Here is a 25,570-nt window from a genome sequence, read left to right on the forward strand (position 1 = left end):
TAGGTCTTCAACAAAGAATTTACAGCAGTGTGCTCTGAAGACCATCAGGGTAGATTCGGGAAGGCTGCAGTGTCCTCTGAGTATATATTGCTGGGGAGACAGGCTCCTTGTACTGAAACAGGTTAATGGCTGACTGGGATATAATGTGTATGCTCAAAATTGAGGTGCTGCGAATGAGAAGGTATCTATTGCCAAGCTCACAGATGTTACTCCCATCAGAGAAAAGAAAAAATTTTCCTGAACCACATATCCTTACATTTCTTACAGGAAATTCATCTCCCTTAGAATTTTATGGGATCACCATTGTATATGTAATCCACTGTTGACCAAAACTTTGTTTTGTGGTGTATGACTGTCCTGTATTTTCAGATCTTCAATATGCTCCCTGAATTGCTTCACTGTCCCTTTCCTACTCTATACTTATCTTCTGGTAGAACTAAGCTCCAACAGGCTTGCTGATTTCCTGGGGCTCTCTAGGCCCTACAGTTGCCCTAAGACTCATGCACCTGGAACACCTATGATGGCCTCTCACTGAGGCCTATCATGATCCACTTGATTCAGACACAGAATGGCTATTCTCCTTGAACATGCCCTGGGGAGGAGTTCCAGTGAGGCCTGAAGGTGGATGACCTCCTCAACAAGAGAGAGCATTTGCTGAAAGGAAAAAGTGATAGAATAAAAAGGAAAAAGGAATCTAGAATAATGCTCTGTCCAACAGAACTTTCTGTGATGATGGAAATATTCTGTGTCACCCGATACCTCCGCTGTGGCTATTGAGTACCTGAAATATAGCTAGTGAGGCCAAGGAACTGGAATTTTAATTTTTTTAAATTTATTTAAATTTATATTTAAATAGCCATGCATGGCTAGGGGCTACCATGTTGGACAATGCAGGCTTAGAAAGAAGCTGTAAATGTTTCTGGTTCAAAAATTTATGGATATAGCGTTTTAAGATTTCCCAAACCCATTAGTTCCTTCCCTTTAGGGACTAATAATAAGAACCGAGAATTACAAGGCATGGATTAATTATTTTAGGGAGAATGGAAAGAGGGAGAATAGAGGTAGGCTTGGGGAATAAACTAACCCATGGAAGAAGCTATGGTAGCAGCTAGAAATGAGAAAGGCAGAAGTATTAACTATCTTTGGAAGAAGCGAGAGGGCAGAAGAAAGGAAGGGAGCTTAGAAAACCTGTCAGAGGTGAATGGCTGAGAGTGGGGGCTGCAGGCTGCCCATTGCTGAGGGAGCAAAGCTACTGCGAGATCACACTAACCAATACTATGAACTCAATTCTTTTATTCATTTTATTCAAATTAACTACTCATTTATTTTAAGTAATATCTTGCCATTTAAATACCTAAATTACCATGAGTAAATGCAATGTGTTTCATCTTGCTTAGCATAATCAAGGCTGTAATTTTTTTAAATGAATAGATGAAGTCTAATGTATGCATTTACTAGTTAATGATTTGAACACCAAAATGTGTGCAAAATGGCACACACTGACTATCTAGCCTTATATATTTTTTTCTGATCCTCCCTTAATTTATTGACTGAAAAAATAGGAGCAAAGTTCCCAAGGAACTTCCTGTTGTTTCTCTAGAATGCATGATGTCCTTCCCTTACCTTGACAGTAAGGGACCCTACCCTGCAATATACAACTTGAACATATTTACACATACACACACACACACACACACACACACACACACACCTCAGTTTTTTCATAAACCTTTGGGTAAATGAATGGATAATCTGAGTCTTTTGGGGGCTTACTTTCTCTCAGAGGAAATACCAAGTTTCTTTGATCCAGATTTGCCCAAATGACTTTTGTCTTCAGAGAATTACCAACATTTACTCTAAACTATCATAGATCTGTAAGTCCAGGACCTGAAACACATTCCCTTTGGAAAGTATAAGTTAATACAAAATTTAAACAATTCAAATTTGACTCACAACATTATTACCAGGATTCATTGCCTCAGAGAAACCATTACTATATCAGAGGGACTGTGGTAAGAATTTGTGAAAACTCTACAGGTTGATAAAAAAAACACTGATTCAATGGTGTTTGTGTAAGAACAAAAAAACACAAATAGCTATAAGAATACTCAAAGTAATATACTATATTATGTTTAGGACTTTAAATTGGGTTCTGAAAAGTCAAAAGTCAAAACTTGCTCCGTAAGTCTTTACTTAAACAGCTCAAGAGATTGGCAGGTTAGCAAATTTCTGCATATTAACAAGAAAAAAAAAAGCACCATTCAGGAAAAGAAAAACTGACATTTTGAATAAAATGTTTTTCAGAGAGGCTAGAAATTTTAGCATCTTTCCTTCCTCAGCTCTTTCAGAAAATTACAAGGGTCCAGGTACAGGTATAGTCACTTACGTTTGTCAAAGTGACATTTATCGAGTCTGCCCTCCATGCAGAAATGGGAACTGACATGGTGGCAGAGATTCAAAAGAACTGAAAGATCAGATCTTCCTCTCAAGAAACTGCATATGAAAAGAAATGAAAAAACATATTCATTGAATAGCACAGCAAGAGTATATGAATAGAGTAAAATCTCTAGGTACATAATTAATGAAGGCTCATTGAATAGAGGAATTAAGAGAACTGGGTCAAGTTAATCAGGGAACATTCTTATGAAGTGATTTTGAAGCCACACTTGAAAGGTGAAATAGAGTTTAATGGATTGGTACGAGAGAATACACCCCTCATTGGTTGCCCATCACCGCTTGAGGACAGGTGTAATTTGGGACCTGTATGTATATCCAGCGTTATTTATTATATGTACTGGTTAATGGTCTGACTGAAGTGACGAGGCATTATACGCAGAGGCTGTTTAAGTGGAATGCCACAGGACAGGCAGGGGACAGGGTGATACTCTGTGATCCTTCTTTTTGAATGCCAAGTTCTAGGACAATTGCAGATCAGCTAAAGGTACAGGTCCTTCTTAAGAAGAGGCAAGTGAGGGCAGGAAAACATGCTGTACATTTTGAAACAAGAGTTGCTTAAGAGCAACCTTAGAGGCACCAAGAAAGACAGGAGGACCCTTCAAGGGGAGCACCCTTCTGGACCATAGGGGTGGAAGTTACAGAGTGATAGGAATCCAGGTGTTCCCTAAAAGGTGGGACAGACGGCTGTTGTCCATGCCTGATTCTGCTCACATGAGATGGTCAGGGAGTGGAGGTGGGGTAGGGATGTTGGGTGGTGGAGAGAGCCATGAATTCAGGCAATTTTGATAGGGTGTAGCAAGTGCTGCAATAGGTAGGAGTGAGAACACGGTGGGGGATATTCTACCTGTGATTTTGGAGCCAGACTTGAAAGGTGAAATAGAGTTTAATGGATTGGTATGAAAGAATACACCCCTCATTGGTTGCCCATCCCCACTTGAGGACAGGTGTAATTCTACCTGTCCTCTACCTAGAATTACCTGTGTAATTCTACCAGTGGCATATCCTACCTCGAGGATGTGTGAAGACTTTGCAGAGCTGGTGAGTGACATTTGACTTTTGAATTGGGCCCTGGAGACTCAGCAGTCATTTTCTAAGTAGAGAAAGCAGGGTAGGCATTTCAGGCAGTGAGGCAAGCTGGTAAAAACAAACAAACAAACAAAAACGAACAGGATCATAAAAAAGGTGATGTAGCCAAAAAGGCTGAATCTACTCCTTGGAGGACAGGCCCCTTTCTTCTGGGTGAGGGAGAGAGAAGGAAGAAATTTTGGTTCTCAGACTTACGCGTATTAATGCCAAGCCGTATAATGAATCCAACTTCTAACTTGTAGGAAGTCCCACAGGCAGGAGAGCATGTGGGAGGCGCCATCAGTGCACCATCAGCAAAATCCAGGCTATGGCAAAATCTACTGGATAGACTTCCTGAGTCCTTCACCGAATAAATGGTAAGGAAAAGAAAAGGGTTGAGGGGGTAATTTGCAAGTTTAAAGAGGCTTAAAACATATCTTTTTTTTTTAATAGGCAAGACTAATCTATAGTTTTTATCACTTGAGTGAGAAACTATAAAGGAACACAAGAAAGACTTCTATACAGATCAGGATGATAATGACTTTGGGAGGCAGGGATGGGCTGTGACTGGGGCACATGAACGGCCCCTGGGATTGCTGGCCTGTTTATTAACCTGAATAACAGTTTTAACGGTGTTTGCTTTGATCATCCATTAAGCTACACATTTGTTTTGTGAGGTTTTTTGTATTTCTGTGTAAAAAGTTTTAAAACCTGAATGTTAGTTATGAGAATGTTTGCCTTAATCATTCATTAAGCTGTACCTTTGTTTCATGAGGTTTTTCTATATTTTCTCTATGAAAAGTTTAAAACATAAGGTAGCGAGTGATGCTTTCCTGAGAGTAGACTGACTTGCATGCAGAGAAGGGGATTACCTATGGAAGACACAACCCCAGTTCCATTTTAACTGAGCCTGAGTGACAGTGACAGGAAAGAGACCCAACACATGAAGGCGGAAATCAGCTCTGCCTCATCTCAGAGCTCCAGAACTCTGCCCGGTGAGCCATCAGCTTCCTCACTTGCCTTTTCCAAAGCAGCAACTTGTATTAAAAAAACACACGAATAACAACACCCATGACCCGGGTGCCTCTGGCCAGAAAGCCTCAGATCTTTGCATCCTACTTTGGTTAAGTACTTAATTTTATATAACTTGGCTTAAAGTATATTCATTAACTTTGCAGTTTGCCTAAGATTGGGTTCAGGGGTCTAGGGCAGAAAAAAAAAAAGAAAGCAGATGCATGAAAACCCATGCCTTTCTCCCTTCCCATTGTGCAGACCTGGTGTTGAGTTTCAGATCACATCTTCCAGTTCCTCCAACAGGTGTGCATGCTTATTTTGTAGTAAGGAGTTAAGCATCCCACACTGTGGATTCCAGCATTAAATGTACATGAGGACAGCCAGATGTTAAGCAGGAATAATAATAAAGCAATAAGTAATGTGGTTAAACAAATGTTCCCAGTTCCCGTTGTCTTCTTCAAACACCTAATGCAGATGTCTCTGACTTATTAGCCCAGCACTTAGCTTCTCTCTCTGCCCTTCCCCTGGCACTGGTGGAGGCAGCAGCGTGTCTTGAAGAGAGTGCTTTCCCATAAAGAAGACTGTCAGACTCTCTTAAACATAAACAACTAAAAGGAACAAAGGGCTATTTTCCTGTGTGTGCTGCTTCTGATACCAGTCCCCGTAGTAACTCTGGCTTGCTTGTTTTAATGAGTAAGGTTTGGACCTTGCTGTCCTTGTATGTATATTAACTCCTCACACAAAGGCAGGAGGCTATGGTGTGAATGACAAATCAAGGATCAGATGCTTCAGGTCAATCGAGCCTTCACAATGCACACTGTTCGATGTCATAGTCAAGGTCAATCGATACTGTAATGCCACTTGGCAGGCAGAGAAGAGGCTGAGAAAGAACCTTCAACGTTTGAAGGGGATTAGCCATCAAGCGTTAACCAACATGTGTTAACTATTTTTATAAAAGAGAGCCCAAGGGCTGGCCGAGTGGCTCAGTTGGTTAAGAGCTCACTCAAGAGTGCGACCTCTGAACAACAGCGGTTCGATTCCCAGCCCGGCCCTGGCTGAGCTGCCACTGACCTACCAACAGGTGGCAGGATGGCTCAGCTTAAAAAAAAAGAAAGAAGAGCCCACTTTGAGTGGTTCTCATGCTGAACCCTTGGATGGAATTTGTGGGAGAGTAAAACGTCAGCTTTCTAGGACCCTTTTGGAATGGTTCATTCCAGGTAGCCAAGCATTCTGAAATAGCTGGACATTTATCTAATTAAACACAAAATACTTTTAAAGCCATGTTGGTTGAAAAGGTTTCTGGGAAATATTTTACACGCTGTCCTGAATGGCCAGTAGAAAGATTCCAGAATTTGGAGGGCAAGAGAGCTGGAATACCATAGCCTTATTTTCTAATTGAGTGCCCTTGCTTATTATCTGTACTGAGCCTCAGTTTCTTAACCTGTAAAATGGACATAAATATACTCTCCTCTAAGTATTGGTAAACTGTACCACATGGTAAGGACTCCTCACTATTGGCTGCCCTTAGGCCACCAGACTGCTCCAATCTTCCATATGTTAAACATAGTCTGGGAAAATACCCATACATAGAAGGGGCACAGAAAAGATGGAAGAATACATGTGACTAAGTTGGAGGACGGCTGGTTTGAAAGGTCCTGGAGGGAGTCAGGGGGGTTGGGTAGGGCTGGCTGTGAGGGCTGAGTGGGCAGCATCTATGAGATGTGATTGAGAAGGTTCCCCTGCTCTCACTCGTTCCCATCTACCTGCCATAATCAGGACGCCTTCTTTGCAGTCAGGCATTACTTCTTTAGAGGTTTCCTCTTAAACAGGATCTTGGAGGATGTGGCAGACACCACACAGACCCCGCCTTCAAGGAAGATCTCACTACCCAGCTCCAAGGACTGTGATTAGTTGTGGCCTCCAATTCTTCCTTCAGGGTTGGCCACAGCTTTGAGCCAAGACCATAATCTTCTTGGGGCCAATGCCTGAGCAAATGGAGAGTAGTTGGGGGCATGTTTTTTTCTGGATGACCCCCAGCCAATGACTGAGGATGATGATGGAGCCAGGACCTACGTATTTCTGCCCAATGTCATTGTCAGTCTAACAGAGAGTAGCTTCCTGTAGGGCAGAGAAATTCTCATGTCCTCATCAGTCTGAGAGTTCTCTTTGCCCAATCCTGTTTCTTCCCTTTCCCATTCATAGGTGTTCCTCCCCAGTAAACCACTTGTACTCCTAACTCTTTCTCAGGACCTGTCTGCCTCCTGATATAGAGGGGAGGGCACACATCAGCTTGGGAGGGAGGAACTCACACAGCACAGACTAGTGAGTCAGTGACCAAGTGGTCTGAATGTTTGTGTTCCCCTGCCCCCAATTTCATGTGTTGAAATCCTCACCCCCAATGTGATGATATTAGGAGGTGGGGGCTTTGGGAGGCTTTGCCTTCATGAATGATATTAATGCCATATAAAAGAGCCCCAAGAGAGCTTCTTTGTCCCTTCTATGATGAGAATTAGACAGCCTGCAACCCGGAAGAGGCCCTCACCAGGATCCAACCATGAAGGCACCCTGACCTTGGGACTTCCAGCATCCAGAACTGTGAGAAATATTGGGTTGTTGGAAAGGTCATGATGCATTTTTGCAATAATAAACAGAGAAAAAATACATCATGATTTTTCCGACAACCTAATAAATTACTGTTGTCTGTAAGCCCAGTCTTTGGAATTTTGTTATAGCAACTGGAACAGACTAAGATACCAAGAATGGGGCAGGGAGCTCTGCCCAATTTAATGAAGACAAGAAAAAGTTATGAGGACACATTAGGGAAGATTTCCAGGCAGCCAGGGGACAGCTCCAAGAGCCATTAAGGGAGAGGGCAGTGCAAATGAACAGTATCTTCTTAACTATGGGGCAAGGACTGGAGTTTGAGGGTATCCGCTGGGGATACCCTCACAGATATCAGCCAGATACATAAGGGGGATACATAAGGGGGGAAGGGAAGCAGCTGAATAGTGCTTTACATAGATGATCTTCAACCGTGTAACAACTTTGCAAGTTTGATACAAATGAGAAAAAATGAAACGCACAGGGGTTAGGCAACTTGCTCCAGCTAGTGAATTGTGCAAAACTGATTGATTATAGATCCCTTACAATCCCTTGCACTGAGATGTCTCTAGAAAGAGTTAAATGAAGATTTATTACTGTTTTTGGGTCTGCTCAGCCTCTTTAGCCTTTGGAAATGGGCTGTCCATCATGTAGTCCTGTCTTTCCCATCGTGGGGGTAGGGGTGGAAAGGAGCGGCAGGATTTAGGCTGATCAATCAGATTACTCAAAATCACTGCGTTTAAGTGAATTCTCTGGGAGAGCATGTAACTGCAGGGAGGCAGTATTTTCAGGGATTAATATGGATGCTGGGGGAGAGGGTTCTCTTTTTTCTTACTGGGATTGGAAGCCAAAAGAGATGTAAATCTGGAGCTACTGGGGACATCTTTCCCACCATTTGGAGACAGCCTGCCTGAAGATGAATGAAGCTGTTGTGATGATGTAATTTAAGGACACTTTAGATACATAAGAAAAATGTATTCTTTTTTGTTTCCCTGAGCTATTTTGACTTGGGTCCCTGCTATTTATCACCTATGTGTTTTTTCACTAATACAATACCAGTTCTCCAAATTGTTCCTGGTACTAAAACTGATATTGCCTCTGAAAAGCATTCAGCTGCTAATCAAAACATAATGTGATTTTTCTGAAAAACAAAATATCTGCTTCTAATGGTCCTGGCTTAATATTGCTTACTCAGTGTTTCTTAACAAGAAACCAATTATAATCTTGTATGTGAATAAAAAAATAACAGCTTTTCTTAGATTTGTCAAGTAACATCATACCTTATTCTGACATAGAGTTAGGATATTCTATCTGGGAAATACCTACATTTTGTAAAAAGTTGAGCATGAAAGGAAAATAATTGAAATATAATCAGTGGGTATCAACACTGAACTGGATTTCTCAGGGTCTGAGAAACAATGAAAATGAAGATGTTTTAGATCATAACCCTTGGTCTAAACATGATGTACTTTTTCATAAGGTAAAAGAATGTCATTTTGAAATTGCTTATTAAAGATAAGTCTGAGCAGACATTTGGAAAAATCAACTCAGGAGTTAGCCCACCCAGGTAATGATTTGTTAGTGCAGTACTGCTGAGACCAGGGCGTTTTCTCATGTTCAGGAAGGGGATTTAGGTGACTCCCTTACAAGGAAGCCATCAACTTAAGCACAACTACTGTAGTCTACAGATACTCTATAATCTTGGAGAGGGGGTGGTGTAAGGACAAGTCTTAATGATTCCATACAGAATACTAAAATAGGAAGGTTGTTGAGTAGTAATCCAGGCCTGTACGTGGGATAAAGAGACTGTCTAAGCCTGAAGTCGCAGACTCCAATAACTGGCTTCACACACCCCTCCCGGCTCCTTCAGGCTCCACCGAGCTGCCGCTTAGTTTCACTGGCTTTATAAGACAATTGCATCAGCTGGTGGTTACGGTGGTTCTGCCCTCCCTCAAGTGCTGCTTCTTCCTCTCTGGTTCTAAGATAATATGTCTGAGAGGGTCTTTGAAAGTGCCTTAGAGCACTTCTTGTTTGAAAGGTTATGATTCCTATTGTACACAGCTACTCCTTTCTCCCAACCCTGCCGCTAAAGTTTGATTTGAGAGATGCAGTCAGTCCTTGAGCTCATCTGCACAGCCCCAAGCCCTCCGACTGCTAATTTGCTGACTTCCTTAGGCTCTCTGTTCTACTCTCTACCACTCTCCAACACATCACAGCTTTCAACAGTTCAGTTAACATGTTAACAATTACTGTACATTTACATGTACTTGGCCCTGTCTGAAGTATTGAGGATACAATAGTGACACGATAGACAAGTATCTGCCATTTTAGGGTTTATATTCTCTGGATAAGTTGCAAGCAAATACCGGTTGACAGGTGGGAACTGCCTCAACTAACTGCCCCACCCCATTCCATAAATAAACATCTCTATATCCACACACACCCTTCCCCACATCTTAGTAGAAAGGCTGTCTGTCTACCTGTTTAAGGCTAACCTTGCTACCTGACATATTTTCTATTGTATCCTGACTCCTCATGGAATTTTTCTCCCATAATCAATTACTGATGCATGGATCTTTGCTTTTTCCACTTTATTAGCTAGTTTCCCTTTGCATATAAATATACACCAAATACAAGTGAAGGCCTCAAACATCTCAGTCTTTGGGTGGTGGTAGACTAAAAAAAATAGGCAGGGCAATACAGGTGGTGATGGCATGACAGCAAATACACCTGTACAATTTACAGTACATTAATGCATTTTGTTCATGCTTGTGCATTATTAATCAGTTTCCTAGAACCCTTCTTGAACTGAAGAAAATTAAACTCTTGACAAATAGTGATCGCATGAAGACACTACCAACTGGTAAAGTCTTGGAAATAATAAAGCTCTTCCCAGCTGTTTTAGTCAATTCAGGCTGCTATCATAAAATACAAGATTGGGTGGTTTAAACAACATATAATTATTTTCCCATAATTCTAGAGGCTGGGAAGTTCAAGATTGAGTTGCAACTTTTTATTAGTTTTGAGAGTTAATCATTTTATTTCTAGTCTTCCTTTTTGAAAAACTTTTAACAAGCACAACAAATTTAACAAAATTTAAATTGTTGTTGCCTAGTATTGTAGTTCCATATTATTTTTAAGACCTCCAACATCAGTTATTATTATTAAAGCATTTTTAATTTACCCACAGAAAATGGGTCTCTTTGCTCAGCATTGCACCTAATTCCTTCCTTTTGGTTGAATTTCCTTCTTTCTGAAGTATTCCTTTTACTAGACCTTTCAGTGGGGGTATTTTTTTTTGTTTGTTTTTGTTTTTGTTTTTGTTTTTAGCTGAGCCATCTTGCCACCTGTTGGCAGCTCAGCAGCTGCTCAGCTCAGGCTGGGACTCAAACCGCTGTTGCTCAGAGCTCAAACTCTTGAGCAAGCTCTTAACCAACTGAGCCACTCGGCCGGCCCTCAGTGGGGGTATTTTTGAGTTGTAAACTCTTTCAGTATTTGTTTCAAATTGTCTTTATTTTGGCTTCACTCTTGAATGATATTTTTCAGGGTATAGAATTCTGGGTTGCCTGTTATTTTCTCTCATCCCTGTGAAGATTTGAGTCTATCGTTTTTTTTTTCCCATTCTATTTGTTGCTGATAAGAAATGTGCTATAAGCTATTCCTGCGTGGATACTCTGTTCTCTCTGGTTGTTTATGAAAATTTTCTTTTGATTCTTGCATTCTCAAGTTTCATTAATGTGACTCATTGTGCCTTATTTATATTCATCTTGCACGAGACTCAGAATGCTTCTTCAACCTAAAGATTAAGCGTTTAAAAATTCAGGAAAATTCTCTTTTCTTTTCTCAGATATCAGCTTTCATCCATTACCTCTGAACCAGGGGTCAGTAAACTATGACCCAAATCTGGCCATCGTCTGTCTTTGCAAGTAAAGTTTTATTGGAATGCAGCCATGTTTGTTTACGTATCTGCCCATGGCTGCTTCCCACTACAGCTGCAGAGCTGAGTACTTGTGACGGATTGTACATCCCACAAAGCCTAATGGATTTACTATTTGTTTCTTTACAGAAATAAAACTTGCAAAATCTCTGCCCTAGACTTTCATTTTGGAACTTCTATTAAATGTAAGTGGACTTTTCATTCTATCCCTTGTGTCTATTAATCTTTATTTCTATAATTTTATTTCTTCGTGCTGCATTCTTGGTAATTTTTTTTAAGTTCCGCATTTTTCTGTTATATATTATATAGCATTTCTCTCTATATATTAGTCAGTATTGGGCACTGGTTAGCTCAGTCTGCCATGTTTTCAGAACCAGAAGTCTGTCTATCCCTTTAACACACCTTCCTAACCAAAACACTTATGGCAGCTATCAACAAGTGATCTGATGTGTTAGGGGTTGGGGTTCTCCTGAGAAGCAGAACCAACCATATATATATATATATATATATATATATATATATATATATATATATATATATATATATATATAGAGAGAGAGAGAGAGAGAGAGAGAGAGAGAGAGAGAGAGAATGAGATAGCTCTTTTAAGGTATTGGCTCCCACAGTTATGGAGGTTGGCAAGTCCAAAATCTGAAGGGTGGGCCCACAGTCTGGAGACCCAGGGAAGAGCTAATGTTGCAGTTCAAGTCCAAAGGCAATCTGCTTCAGAATCCCCTCTTGCTTGGGGGACGTCAGTCTTTTGTTCTATTCAAGCCTTTAACTGGTGTGATGAGGCCCACTTACATTATGGTGGACAATTTACTTTCCCGAAAGTCCACCAATTTAAATGTTAACATTGCCTAAAAACACCCTCACAGAAGCACCCAGAATAATATTTGACCGGATATCCAGGTACTGTGTTACAGCTAATTTGACACATTAAACTGAACTATCACAAGTTCACCCTTTGTCAACTTGGCACCCATATTCACCTTCTTAAATCATACTTAATTTCCAAATAAAGATAATAGGGTCATATTTATCCTTAACATGATACAACTATTCTGCATGCAACCAAAATGCACTAACCCTTTCCCCAGAAAAGGATGCAAAATGATGTTTTTTCTTCTTCTTGATATCCCATAACTGAAATATTATGGTTTAAACTTAACAGTGCTTAAAATCTATAATATAAAGTCAGTATATCTTATGTTGCATGTTGAGGGAATATGAGAGGGAAGAAAACAAAGATATTTGCTATATACACATACACACACACAAACATACTCATAACAAAATAAGGAAGAAATACTCATGACAATTTCAGTCCTTGTTTTTGTAACTGGTCAGGTGGTTGTAGTTTGTATTTGTGACTGTCTTCCGCTATCCATTCCATATTCCTTTCTCTGTCAGCAAGCACCTCATCTGGTCACGGTTCTTTGCCTGGTGCGGTGAGCCAAACCTTCTTTCCTGAGGATCTGGGTCATAAGTAGTCCTTCTTGAATTGGGTTATAGTAATTTTCCACTGACTTTAATCACAGGACATGGTGATACTAACAGATGTCCTAAGGGATCTCCTGTATTTTAGGCACTCTTTCTTACCTCCACGTGACGTAGCAGTCTAATTTCTCCTTGATAGTCAGGATCAGTAACCCCAACCGGCACAATAACTCCCTTTTCTGCCTGTTGATTTAGAGGCATAAAAAGCCCAGAGTGACTGGGTGGCAACCTTCACTTCTAGTTCAATGGAATCATTATTGTATTCCTCATTTTGGAACTAAGACCACTAGTCAGCAGAGGATACGATCACAGGGACAGGAAGCAAAAAATTTGCTGGTCAGTCACTAAGGGTAATAGTGAGTGGTACCAATCCCATTGCCACCCTTTGATTTCTAGAGCCATGAATCCTGGCCATAGGAGAAAAAGAACCATGTATTGGACACTGATTTAGAGCACATACTGCCTCCTGGAGAACCTTGTCCCAGCCCCACAAGATACTGCCATCTAGCTGGTGCTATAACTGAGCCTTCAAAAGGCCATTCCGTTGTTGCTCAAGCCAGTTGCTTTAGGATGGTGGGGAACATGATACGCCCAATGAATTCCATGAGTGTGGACTCATTGCTGCACTTCATTTGCTGTGAGGTGATTTCCTTGACCAGAAGCAAGGCTGTGCAGACTACCGTGTCAATGGGGAAGGCATTCTATAAGTCCCCGGATGGGAGTTTTGGCAAAAGCGTTGCATGCAGGGAGGGCAAATCTGTATGCAGAATAAGAATAAGTGTCTCTCTTTTTTCCCCCTGGTACATGACATATGAAGTCAGTTCTCCTTTCTAAAACTGTATATAATCATAAACACCACTGATTGACTTGTCACAGTTACCAGAAATAAACGGAAACTGTGGGAAGCCATGAAAGAATTAACAGTATTTAAAAACCAGGAAAAACACAATAAATCTTTACATAACACCACTGAACCCACAAAAGTATTGAAGCATTCATATTCCATAAATCAACTTGAGTACAGAAATGACTGAGTTAAATCTCTAAGACATATACTCATTTCCCCTTGTGCTAAACACAGCCATCTTCTAAAAGGAAAACACCAATGACCCATATTTTAAACTAAAACACGCACTGCTTTTAGTAAAAAAAACCCACCAAAGTCATTTAATGCAGCTAATTAAAACTCCATTTAAGCAATTACAATGGGTAACAAGATCATAAAATCGTTAGGAAAGTAGGAGCTTGTCACCGAAGCTTCCAGATGATCTTATAGACTAGAAGTAGCCTGGTCAGGCTTCACAGACATCAGATAACTGAAGTCGCTAAACTCCATTAAGTCCTCAAATTTCAGTGTCCTAGTTTTGTCTGAAAAGCACTAGAGCAAAAAAGAAAAAGCTATGGTAAGGCAAATATACCATGACCCATGGTAAGGATTGGCCTGAAGTTTGAGGGAGAAAAGCTTAGTGTTGGTTCTATATATATATATATATATAAAAGCCATCTAGGTCAAGTACCTACGGAATACTTATACATGCTAGTGCTTTTCTGGCTCCTCTGGGGAAGAACAAAAAAAGGTGTTAAATACTATCAGATGTGTCAACCTAGTTGAAAAGACTTAAACATATGACAACTAAAGGCCAAGACTGTGTATTACATGGCCCAATCATGCAGTGCCAACTATTAAGGAATAAGGGTCTTCTGCATGACAGAGCACTGATTAGAAGTGGGGGCAGTGACTGCAGCTGATATCAGAGAATTGTAAGATGACCAATAGGCCTCCCCACCTTTTAGTTGATATTAACACCAGGGATGAACTCACATCCAAAAATACTATGTATATTTGTTTCTCATTTAGAGAAAATCTTTTTTATTTTATTTTATTTTTTTATAATTTTAAACCACCCAGTTATTCATGTTGCCTGGAGTGAGAACTTCCAAGGAGGGCTGGCTAGCCCTCCTATCCTGCTTCAGTTATAAACTCCATGCCCCAGGGATTGCAGGGGGAGGGTTGCTGTTATTTTTTCTCTGGCTATACCTGAAAGGCCTGGATCAGGCAGCCCAGAGCAGGTGATATAAAGCGTGAAAGGAAAGAGTGCCAAACAGCCTCTGCCTGAGGGCAGCCCATACCATGGTGTGCCCTTTTGCCAGTGCTATTCTCCCTAACTCTGAACCCCAGGGATCCCTGTGCCTATGCCTTTCAGCTGTGTCTCATCCTTTCCATCTTTCTGGTATCTGGGTGCTCCTTGACAGACTTCAGAGGTCAGCCTCCTGCTTCCAATTCTGTCAACTTTCTTTGATAGCCTTCATCACTTCTCGGACCTGAGATACCAACAGATCTTTCCTGTTGGTGGGACTCTGAGTCCTAAACACCACTGACATCTGAACTCACTGTGCCCTGAATTATTTCACTATGATGAACTGACATAGGAACATAATCCTTTAAGTGCTTGCCCTTTGGGGCACAGTGTAGGTGTTCTGCTCTGCTTTGCCTTTAAATGTGGCTGTTCCTCAGCCTCCTGTCCTTAGCCCATTTCTTGTTTCATATCCACACACTCTCCCTGGACAATCTTATTCACCCCCTACAGCTTCCACTTTCATCTTTTCTCTGATGAACCCCCAGTCCTTCCTCCAGGCTTCAGAGTATGGACTGGCTGATGATTTAAGTTGCAAGCTACAGAGGCTAACTTGAGCAGCCATGTAAATGATCAAAGATACTGTGTAGCTCTCAGGATTGTTGGAAAACAAGACTTGAAAATGGGCTGGAAGAAAGGGAGGCTAAAGTTAAGCCACAACTTTAGTCCAGGGAGATCCCTGCTGCCCCAAGCACTGGATACTGCAGTTTGCACTATCAGTGTTGTTCCTTAGAAAATGGGTATTTTGGCCACCTCCAGAATGAATCCTCCAGGGTCTTCACTTCTTTGAGTTACTTATTCCCAATTCAGTCTTGGATGGGTGCATTCGCTGGTGAAGCCTAGTTCATGTGTACATATCCTAGCTGTAAGGGGGCTAAGAAAGCAAAAATCTGGCCTTTAAGGATTTTATATTGGGATGTGGGCTATCTCTCATCAGGACTCATTCAATGTGAAATTTCCTACCTATACAAAGCAGGAGACATGGGCAATGGAAATAAATAAGGAAAAAAGGGAAAGAACGGAAGATAGAGGAAAGGAAAAACAAACACCCATCACAGAAACATTGATCCAGTTGCCCATTGTGTTTCATTAGATCACCTACAAACACCTCGAATTCTGTGTGTGCAAAAGTGAAATATCCATCCTTTACCCCAAATTACACCTCCTATTCTCTTTCCTTTCTTGGTATCTGATGGAACTCATTCATCTAGCCAGCCAGGCTTCTAAACTCAGAGTTATTCTCCCTCCCTTCATAAAGCCACTGGTCACCAAATTGTATGGATTATACATAATAAGTGTCTCTTAAATGCATCTTTGTTTCTGAAAGCCCACTATGTTTACATCAGGTCTAAAATTCATCAATTCTAGCCTAGGTTATACAGGCACTCCCTAACTATTCTCCCAGTCTCTGACGTCACTCACTCCATGGCCCTGTGACAGTTGCTATCCCATTCGTTATGGGGTTATTTGACTGTCTTCCCCTCCTCATCCTCTAGTTCTACTTTCTTCTGTTCTGTTAAATGACATCCTTTCAGTTATCTAAAAGTAGCACAGGAAGAGAACCATCTCTACATAAATGGAATTAAATTGTATTATCACAATTCAGATTACCACCATCTGCCTTTTCTCATCCTGAGATGTGAACTGCTATGGAGTTGCAGTGCTTTCCTATAAAACTGACTCCTAGGAAATAGTAAACTGAAAGGAAAAGATGACAGGCCAAGCACATCAAGTTTCTTATCAGTGTATCCTGACCCTTCTAGACCTTGACTATGGCATGGTGCTTATTCTCATTGCTGAGACAGAGATATGATAATAACTTCCTGGGTGGTACCCAGTGGGTCATACCTCCTAGTCTATATCCTTTTATGTGTCCAGCTCATTGAAACTGGGATGGACCTGTTCCTCACTTTAACCAATAAAATTTGGCAGAAGTGACCTTGTGCTAAGGGACTAAGTCTTGAGAGGACTTGGCAGCATCCATTTCTGGGAAAGGAAAGAGAGTAGGAGGTGTAATTTGGGGGCAAATGATGGGTATTTCAGTTTCAGACACACAGAATTTGAGGTGATCTAATGAAATACAGTGGGCAATTGGATATATGTCACTTGGGGGAATCTTGAACTACCATATTAGAAGTGTGACTACCCAGCTGGAGGTACCACACAGAGACCTCAGAGAGGCCACATGGAAAGAGAGAGGCTTTGAGATTCCATAGGGAAACAGAACACCCAGCTTCCCAGTGTCCCAGCTGTACCCAGTCTTCTAGTTGTCTCCACCATAGCACCAATCATATGAGAGAGCCAACATGGATGTTCTAGTTCAGTCAAGTCCCCAGAGGACCGCAGCCCCAGCTGACATCATGTCGAGGGGAACTGCCTGAATGAGCCCAGTCATGAGGGTAATAATATGGATGTTGTTTAAAGGCACTGTTTTGAAGTGGTTTCCTACACGGTGATAGAGAACTGAAACAGGGGTCATTCATTGTGTGTGCGGTCTTATTTAATTATTCATTCAGCTGAATTTCACTTCCAGGCATTTAGTTTGTTTTTCTGTGGGTTAATATTAGCTATTCAGTGCAGAACCCCTCTAGTTTACACTCAGCACAAGGCTTTGATTTTTTAAAAGATGGACTCATTTGATGGCCTTTATCAATATTTGAAGCCCAGAAAAGCACACACATAACAAAACCATAAGCTCCAGGGTATTAATTGAACTGTCTAGGTTTCTCCTGATCTTTTCTCCATCAGACTCAGCATAGCACAATTACCTTGACCCATGTAGATGGTTGTTGAAGACCCTGAAATAGATTGATCTGAAATTCCTTTGGCAAGAAATAAGGGCAATGATAGGTAAGAGGAATGAAGTTTTAATTTGGAGTAATTTTATGAAATAACAGGGAAATAAACCCATGAAATCAAATAGTGTTCATCACTTTTAAAGATGCTATCATCTGACCCACTGACAGAAGGTAGTGAACCCTATATTACGTTGACATTGCATTCCCCCTTATGTAGAATAGAGTTGCCACTGGGAAGCCACTACCTGACCAGGGACTATATTTCCCAGCACCTTCTGCATCTTGATGTGGCCATGTGACTAGTTCTTACCAATAGAATGTCAACAGAAGTGATATCTGTTCATGTGATGTCTTTTCAGAAGTCATTATGCCTTTTCCATGCTCTCTTTTCCCCTTGTGTTAGTTGGATATAAATGATTTAGAAACCTTAGGGTATGGTAGAACTCCCAGATAGAAGAAATCTTTTTAAATTAATTAATTAATTTTTTTATTAAAGATTATTGGGGTGACAATGGTTAGTAAAATTACATAGGTTTCAGGTGTACAATTCTATAATACATCATCTGTATATCACATTGTGTGTTCACCACCCAGAGTCAGTTCTCCTTCCATCACCAGGAAGAAATCTTGATGTCTGAGTCATGGCAAAGAAGAGAGTCATTTGCCAAGTAGGAACACCCATAGTGAAAAGTTACATAGAAGGAACACATTTCCGTTGTGTTTGAGGTTTTAAAAACTTGAGATTTATTCATCACAGCAGCTAGCATTCCTCTAATGAATATAGTGGTTTATTCATTTGAAAAAATTCATTTAATTTTGTTTTTTATTGATAAGATCATTCCTAGTTTTGAAGTTGTGGAGACACTAATTCATTTTCCTTAGCTTCTGTTGTCACATATATAAAATGGGGTAACTCTTTGTGTGTCATAGGATTATTGTCATACTAAATGAGATACTATAGTATCTTATTTATTGAGCATTGGCACAGGCCAGACCCTGTGCTAAACATTTTACATAGCTTAGCTCATTGGATCATCCCAATACACCTGTGAAGTAAGTTCTATTAATATTCATGTTTCATAGGAGCTTAGTGAGGTTAAGTACTTGCCTAATGTGACATGGCTAGTAATGACAGAGTGAGGATTTCAACCAAGACCGCCAAACTTCCGAGGCCATATGCCTAAGCACCAGGCTGCTCTGAATCGGACCAGCACAAAGCCTGACCCACAATAAATGCCTCCCAAAACATAAGTTTTATTTTCCTTCCACTACAAGGAAAGAGGCAATATAAAACATAAGTATAAATATATGCTAAGTGCACAGGACACACACACACACACACACACACACACACACACACAGCCTTATTTATTCATGCTTGTATCCAGCTTGATGTGTTTAAACTAGAAGTAAACTAGAAATTACTTGTATTCATTGCCAGTGCTGCTACACAGCCTAATAGATCCTCTCAACTGAGAATGTTACTATTTTGTGCTTATAGCCCAACATCAGCCACATGATCAAAAGGAGCAGTAAGAACACCAAGGAAATGAATCCCAAAATGATTAATGCACTTTAAATTTGCTTGTGAAACATTCATGTTATCGACCTGCTGGACGAAAATTGACAGAAATCCACCTCAGGATGGACATTACTACAGGAAGTGCAGGAATACTGGGTCCCTAAAGACTTTCTTATTTCATTTAATATACCACAAATTTCTTGAAGCAAACTCAGTTAAAATATCCAATCTGAGGTACACCTTAGAAATAGATGGACCTATATATTATAGTTTGGGTCATGCAGCATTTTATATACCTGAAGTTCTTTTTTTAAAAAATTACAAAACATAATAGGAGTGCTAGTGCTTTCTCTAAAGTCATATCACCTATTATTAGATTGTCTACAGAACCAAGCTCAGAGTGCTTTTTCAGAAAGGGGCAGCAATTTTCCTCATTCTAATTGCTTATACCAAGAATAATTTGTCATCTGGGCTCCGGAGCTGCTGAACCACTTTCTTCTTTCGCCTGAAGTTTCATCACGACAATATGCTTAATCAATGTTTGCTGATGTTTATGGTCTAATGCTTACTGACAGCAGGTGCAAAAAAACAGTCAATCCCCATCTGCATAAAAATCTTCCTTAAATTCCCCAGCATGCTGTTTTGCTGTAATTTTGGTAGACAGGTGATTTTTCATGGCACCATCATGAGTGGATTCCCCCCATAGCTGGCTCCATTCCCTCCCTGCTGTCCCCAGAAGCTGTGCTTTACTTGCACTGCTGCGTGGTTGCCCCTTCCAGGCTATCTATTTGGCTTGCTGATGAACTCTCCTTAGTGCTTGGTTTCCACACGCTGGTCCAGGAAATGGACTTTGTCCCTGAGCAATTTAGAACTTGTTTCTAATCCATCAGTTAAGCCAAGCCAGAGGTGGGTGATGAGATTGCACCTTTTGGATAACAGCAGAGACCCTAAAATAGCCTTATTGACTCAAAGGATCTATTTCCAGTGGTATAGGATGGATGGGAATTTAATCGAGGGAAGTCCGTTAACCTTAATGAGAGTCCCTTGGCTAATTACCCATCAAGGCCCTGGAAATGTGCATCTAACGACAGCCTTCTCCTCTTCATTTGCTTACTGAAGCAAACGAGGTGGCGCTCCTTTCTGCTCCCCATTAGGGAAGAACGGTAATTTGTAAGCTGAAGACAGCATAGGGTGCTCCAGGCAGGTATTTTTTTTTTTCTGCTTTGGCTTCTTCATTTTCGTTAACCTTAGATTCTTTCAGGCAAAGGGAACAGTTTCTAATCCCTTTGTGCTGAGGAGAGAGAAGGAAGAAGAGGGCTCGGCCTCTTGCCATTGACCCCTCTAGGTTATCGGTGTTTCCATGTGTATTCCTGACCTGCCAATATGCAGGATTGCGCTGAAAATCACATGAGCCCTGGTGGAGATCTTAAATTTTTAAATATTACATGAAGTTAAGGCACTATTTTACTCTGTAGAACTAAAATTTTGGTAGCACCATGCCTGGACAGTGGGCGTCTTTGAATGTCAGGCAGCGAAAATAAAGGCAGCAGAACTAAACCTCAACATTAAAAGGCTGTTTTGTTTGCTTGTTCCTGAGACGTGGAAAATACACAACTGCCCTCATCAGAAACACTTCAAAGACTCCCTGAGGACATGATACCCATTTTAAAATGTAACTGAGTTGTGAGTACAACATTGCTTTTTTGTTAACGCGGTTTTCCCCCTACCACACATGATTTCTAAAACACTACATGAAGATCTTGCTAAATTAGCTTAAAGAAACAAGAAAAGGGGATGGGGGTAGAAATCAAGCCCCTCCGGGGGTTCAAAGGCCAGATGTAAAACGACAAGCAAGGGAGAATGAAACAAAGCCTTGTGAGAGAAATCTCAACACAAGATGCATCAGAACCAATAGAAATTCAAGATCAATTGTGTCAGCAGATCAAAGACAAGACCTAGCCCAGTGAAGAGTATTAACTATTATCAGGGGAGATGCATCTTACTTATCAGAGTGAAATAGACGCTTTGCTTCTCTGTGATGATCAAGCTGGCTTTTGAATAATGAAAAACAAACTAAGCAAAGTAGATACATTTACCCATGGATTGGGGTTAGAAATTGAGGAAAAGGTATATTCACTTTATAAAAGGTGTTCTAGAGAGCTTAGTTAGGTACTAGAGATTTTAAGAGCCTAGAGTTCATCATCCCTGGTGGGGGAGCGATTCTACCCAGACAGGATCTATATCCCATTGACAGGTATTGTGTAGGAAGATTTCTTCTGACTGCTTCATTGAGTAGTCCTTGCTGCTTATCTGGCAGATAAGCAGAAAACCTGTTCCTCAATTTTAATTTAGCTGACTTAAATAAATGTATTGTTGGCTGAGATTCAGGACCATGGGATAATGGTAACAGTCATGGTTAGCCTTGGCAGAAGCAACTGCACAGATTTGTCCAGACTCTATTTAGAGACCTGCATGAGACAGAGGGTGACAGACTGCCAGCACTCTGTCTAGCTGCCAGGAGTCTATATTGATTTCCATACTGGAACATTTAAAACAATGCTCAAAATGAACCATACTGTTCATGCGTTACAAGTGATGTGCATACCTAGGAAAGTGAGAAACTTACCACATATGAGTATAAAATTGAAACCATTGCTCTCTTATTAAGACAAGACAAGAACCCATATTTCTGATGGCATATGGTCGATAGTAAAATAATCCTTGAGCCTAAGGAACAGAATGATGCCAACAGAGCTAAAACATCATGAACAAGTGTGATTAAGCAGATGATTCAGAATGCAACTGAACTATCATATAGCCGTTGTCAACAGGTAGAATAGAGGAAAATGGAAGAGTTTAGTTATTAATTGAATATTTGCGTAAGCTCTGTAATGATATTGGGAAGTAAATTATTGTCACATGGGGTAATGGAGAAAACTGAACCACAGAGGAGTAAGATCAGCTGATTTGCTCTGCAAAATGAGTAGGTGTGCCTTGGCTGATAATCCAGTTTCTGATCTATTGGTTACTTCATTGTAACATAGTCCACACTCCTGCTTAGATACATATTAGGATTTTTTTAAAAAACACAGATAGTCCCTATAAGTTCACAAATAGCTTGATGTGGAAAATTATTTCCTTGAGTATCTAGACAGCTAGTCCTTCCCCAATCCATTAAAAAATCTATCAGCTGATAAAGTTTAGGCAGAGGATGGGTGAGAAACCTTAAGATTTGAGATTAAATTTGGTCCTCCCTTAATTTCTTTGTCTTGAACAAAAAGAGGATTGTGAATCATCACTGAGAAAAATTTCTTCAATAGAGAATGTGTAACACCCACAGCAAATCATCTAGCACCCTTGTTAGTTGTTGAATGAGGATACAAGAGGAATTAAATGAATAACTCAGCTAACTAATTAGTTAAAAGTGTTTTAAAATCTCCCCATCTGATTGTGGACTCACCTATTGCTCCTTGAAGAACTTTAAAATTTTGCTTTATATATATTTTAACCCTATATTGTTATATGCATACGACTTTCACATAATTTTTTCCTTCTGGTGAATTGAACATTTTATCATTATAAGGTGTACCCCTTAATCTTTAATAATACTTTTTGCCTTAAGTTTTACTTTCTCAGATATTAAAATAGTCACAGTACTTTCATTATGGTTAGTGTTTGGATGCTATATTTTTTTACCATTTTATTTTGATCTTTCTATATCTTTATATTTTTAATGTTATCTCTCATGAGCATTATATGTATTATTATTATTATTATTATTATTATTATTATTATTTTTTGTAGACCTTGGCTGGTGATCTTTGTCTTTTAACTGAGATATTATGTTCACTTAATGTGATTGCTGGTTTATTGACATGTAAATCTACCATCTTGCTATATTCTTTCTAGTCCCATCTTTCTTGCTACTTTTGGGGTTGATTAGAGTAGTATTTTAAAATATTTTATTAAATGTATTGTGGTGACATTGGTTAGTAAAATTATATAGGTTTCAAGTATACAATTTTTTTTAAAAGATTTTATTGAGGAATTGGGGGAGGGAACAGCGTTGGGGAATCAGAGAAGGGGAACAGACAAGTTGCTGTCCTTTTTTCTTCATTCTAGTTGTGGAGGATGTTGCTTCACTGACCCATGTTGGTATTGTGATCATTGTGCTCTTCCTGGGTGAGAGAGTCACTTGCCAGCCATCAGATGGGTGCTCATGGCAGCTCACAGAAGCTCATGCTGGCTGCCGGCCACTCATGGTAGCTTACAGCAGCCCACTGCAGCCCCACTGCAGCCTACACCGTCGCCGGCCACTCACAGCAGCCCAGCTGCAGGTCAAGCTATTGTTCACCATCTTAGCTGTAGAGGGTGCAGTGTCACTGGCCCATGTGGGATCTGAACTGGCGGCCCTGCTGCTCAGAGCTCATGCTCCCAAGCCAACTTTTAACCAATGAGCCACTCGGCTAGATTGACAAGTGTACAATTTTATAATACATCATCTATCTATTGCATTGTGTGTTCATAACTCAGAGTCAGTTCTCCTTCCATCACCATATATTTTACCCCTTTTCCCCTCTTTTCCCACCCCCCTACTCCCTTATCCTCTGGTAATCATTAAACTGCTGTGTGTGTCTATGAGTTTTTGTTTGTTTATTTGTCTTGTTTGTTTGTAGCTTTCAGTTTTCTATACCACATATGAGTGAAGTCATATGGTTCTTGACTTTTTCTCTGACTTATTTCGCTTAGCATGATAATCTCAAGATCCATCCATGTTGTCACAAAGGATAGTACTTTATCTATTCTTATGGCCAAGTAATATTCCAGTAGAGTTATATTTATTATTCCATTTCTCATCCTACTTCCTATCTTGGGAGCTGTTCTGATTATCCATTGTTACATAACAAACCTCCCCAAAACTTAATAGCTTCTGGTGACCATTTTAGTTTATTTGGCATGATTTTGTAAGCCAGGGACTTAAGAAGACCTTAGCTGGGCAGCTTATTTCTGATTCACATGGCATGATTGTAGGATCAACTCCTAAGATGGCTTCTCTACTCATGTATCTGATGCCATGGTGCCACCCGGCTTCTCTTTTTTTCTCTCTTTCATCACATGTGGTGCTTCATTCTGTAGAACCTCTCCACTTTGCTTGTGCTTCTCATGACATAATTGTTCAGGATAGTCCCTCTTCTTATGTGAAACCTGGCTACTATGAAGCAGAAGTAGAAGCTGTCAGGCCAGTTCACAGCTTTCCTGGAATTGACACAGCATCATTTTAGTCGTATCCTACTAGTAAAAGGAGTCATATGGTCCACCCAGATTCAAGGGAGTGGAGAAATAGAGTCTGTCACTTATCAAGGGAGGGGCCAGTTCACATTGCCAAAAAGCATGTGGGAAGACAGATATAGCTGTGGCCATCTTTAGAAAATATAGTCTACCACAGAATATACGTTATATGCAGTTATACATTTCTTTACTATTTTTGTTTGTTTTAGTGCTTACTCAGAGATGAAAACATGTATGAGGTATGATTAAAAGATATGGTGAGTGTCTAAATTAAAAAAAAATTATTACAGTAAAAGACACATTGCCATTAATCCCCTCAAAATGCTCCTTGCTTTGAACACACTTATCCCATCATTCTTGCTACTTTCTGAAGTAGTTCTGGAAGTCCTCTTTTGTGAATGTCTTTACTTCATCCTCCATCATGACAACAGTCAGTGTCACACATCGCTACTGGTATGGCACTTTCTGTCAAATAAAGAAAACATTATAGTGTGTCCTCATGGGCCTCATTCACTGAATCTGGCACCATGTGACTTCTGGCTCTTCTCCAAAGTAAAAATGACCATGAAAGGAAAACATTTTGAATCAATTCAGGACATTGAGGCAGCCATGACAGCGCAATTAAAGACACTCATGAAAGAGGACTTCTAGAACTGCTTCAGAAAGTGGCAAGAATGATGGAATAAGTGTGTTCAAAGCGAGGGGGCATATTTTGAGGGGGCTTAATGGCAATGTGTCTTTTACTGTAATAAATTTTTCAAAATTTAAACATTCATAATAATTTTTGATCACATTTCACACACTGACTTATGGTGTAGAAATTAATACTTTTATCTTTTCCTAGCCAATGCAAAGACCTTACTTACATATACACTATTGTTGCTGTGTATTTTAATTTTTTATCTAGTTTAAATCACATCAGAAATTATTATCAATGTTTTATATAGACAGTGTTCATTTATATTTTGTCACTCATTTGCTCATTGGTTGTTTTCGTTCCTTTCTGTATTTTCTGAGCTAATTTTCATTGTGTGTCTTTTAGTGTTTCCTATAATATGTCTCTACCAGTAACAAATTCTTTCCTCCCCCCTCACCCCCCCCTCCCTGGTATGAAATTGTCTATATTTCACTTTCATTCTTGAAGGATATTTTTTTCTTGACATAGAATTCTATTTTACAGGTATTTTCTTTGAAGGTATGATCAGTTCATTGTGTTTTAACTAATTGTTGTTTCTTTAAAGATCATATGACT

This window comes from Hipposideros armiger, unplaced genomic scaffold (assembly GCF_001890085.2).
Source record: "Hipposideros armiger isolate ML-2016 unplaced genomic scaffold, ASM189008v1 scaffold_179, whole genome shotgun sequence".
NCBI classification, from domain to species: domain Eukaryota; kingdom Metazoa; phylum Chordata; class Mammalia; order Chiroptera; family Hipposideridae; genus Hipposideros; species Hipposideros armiger.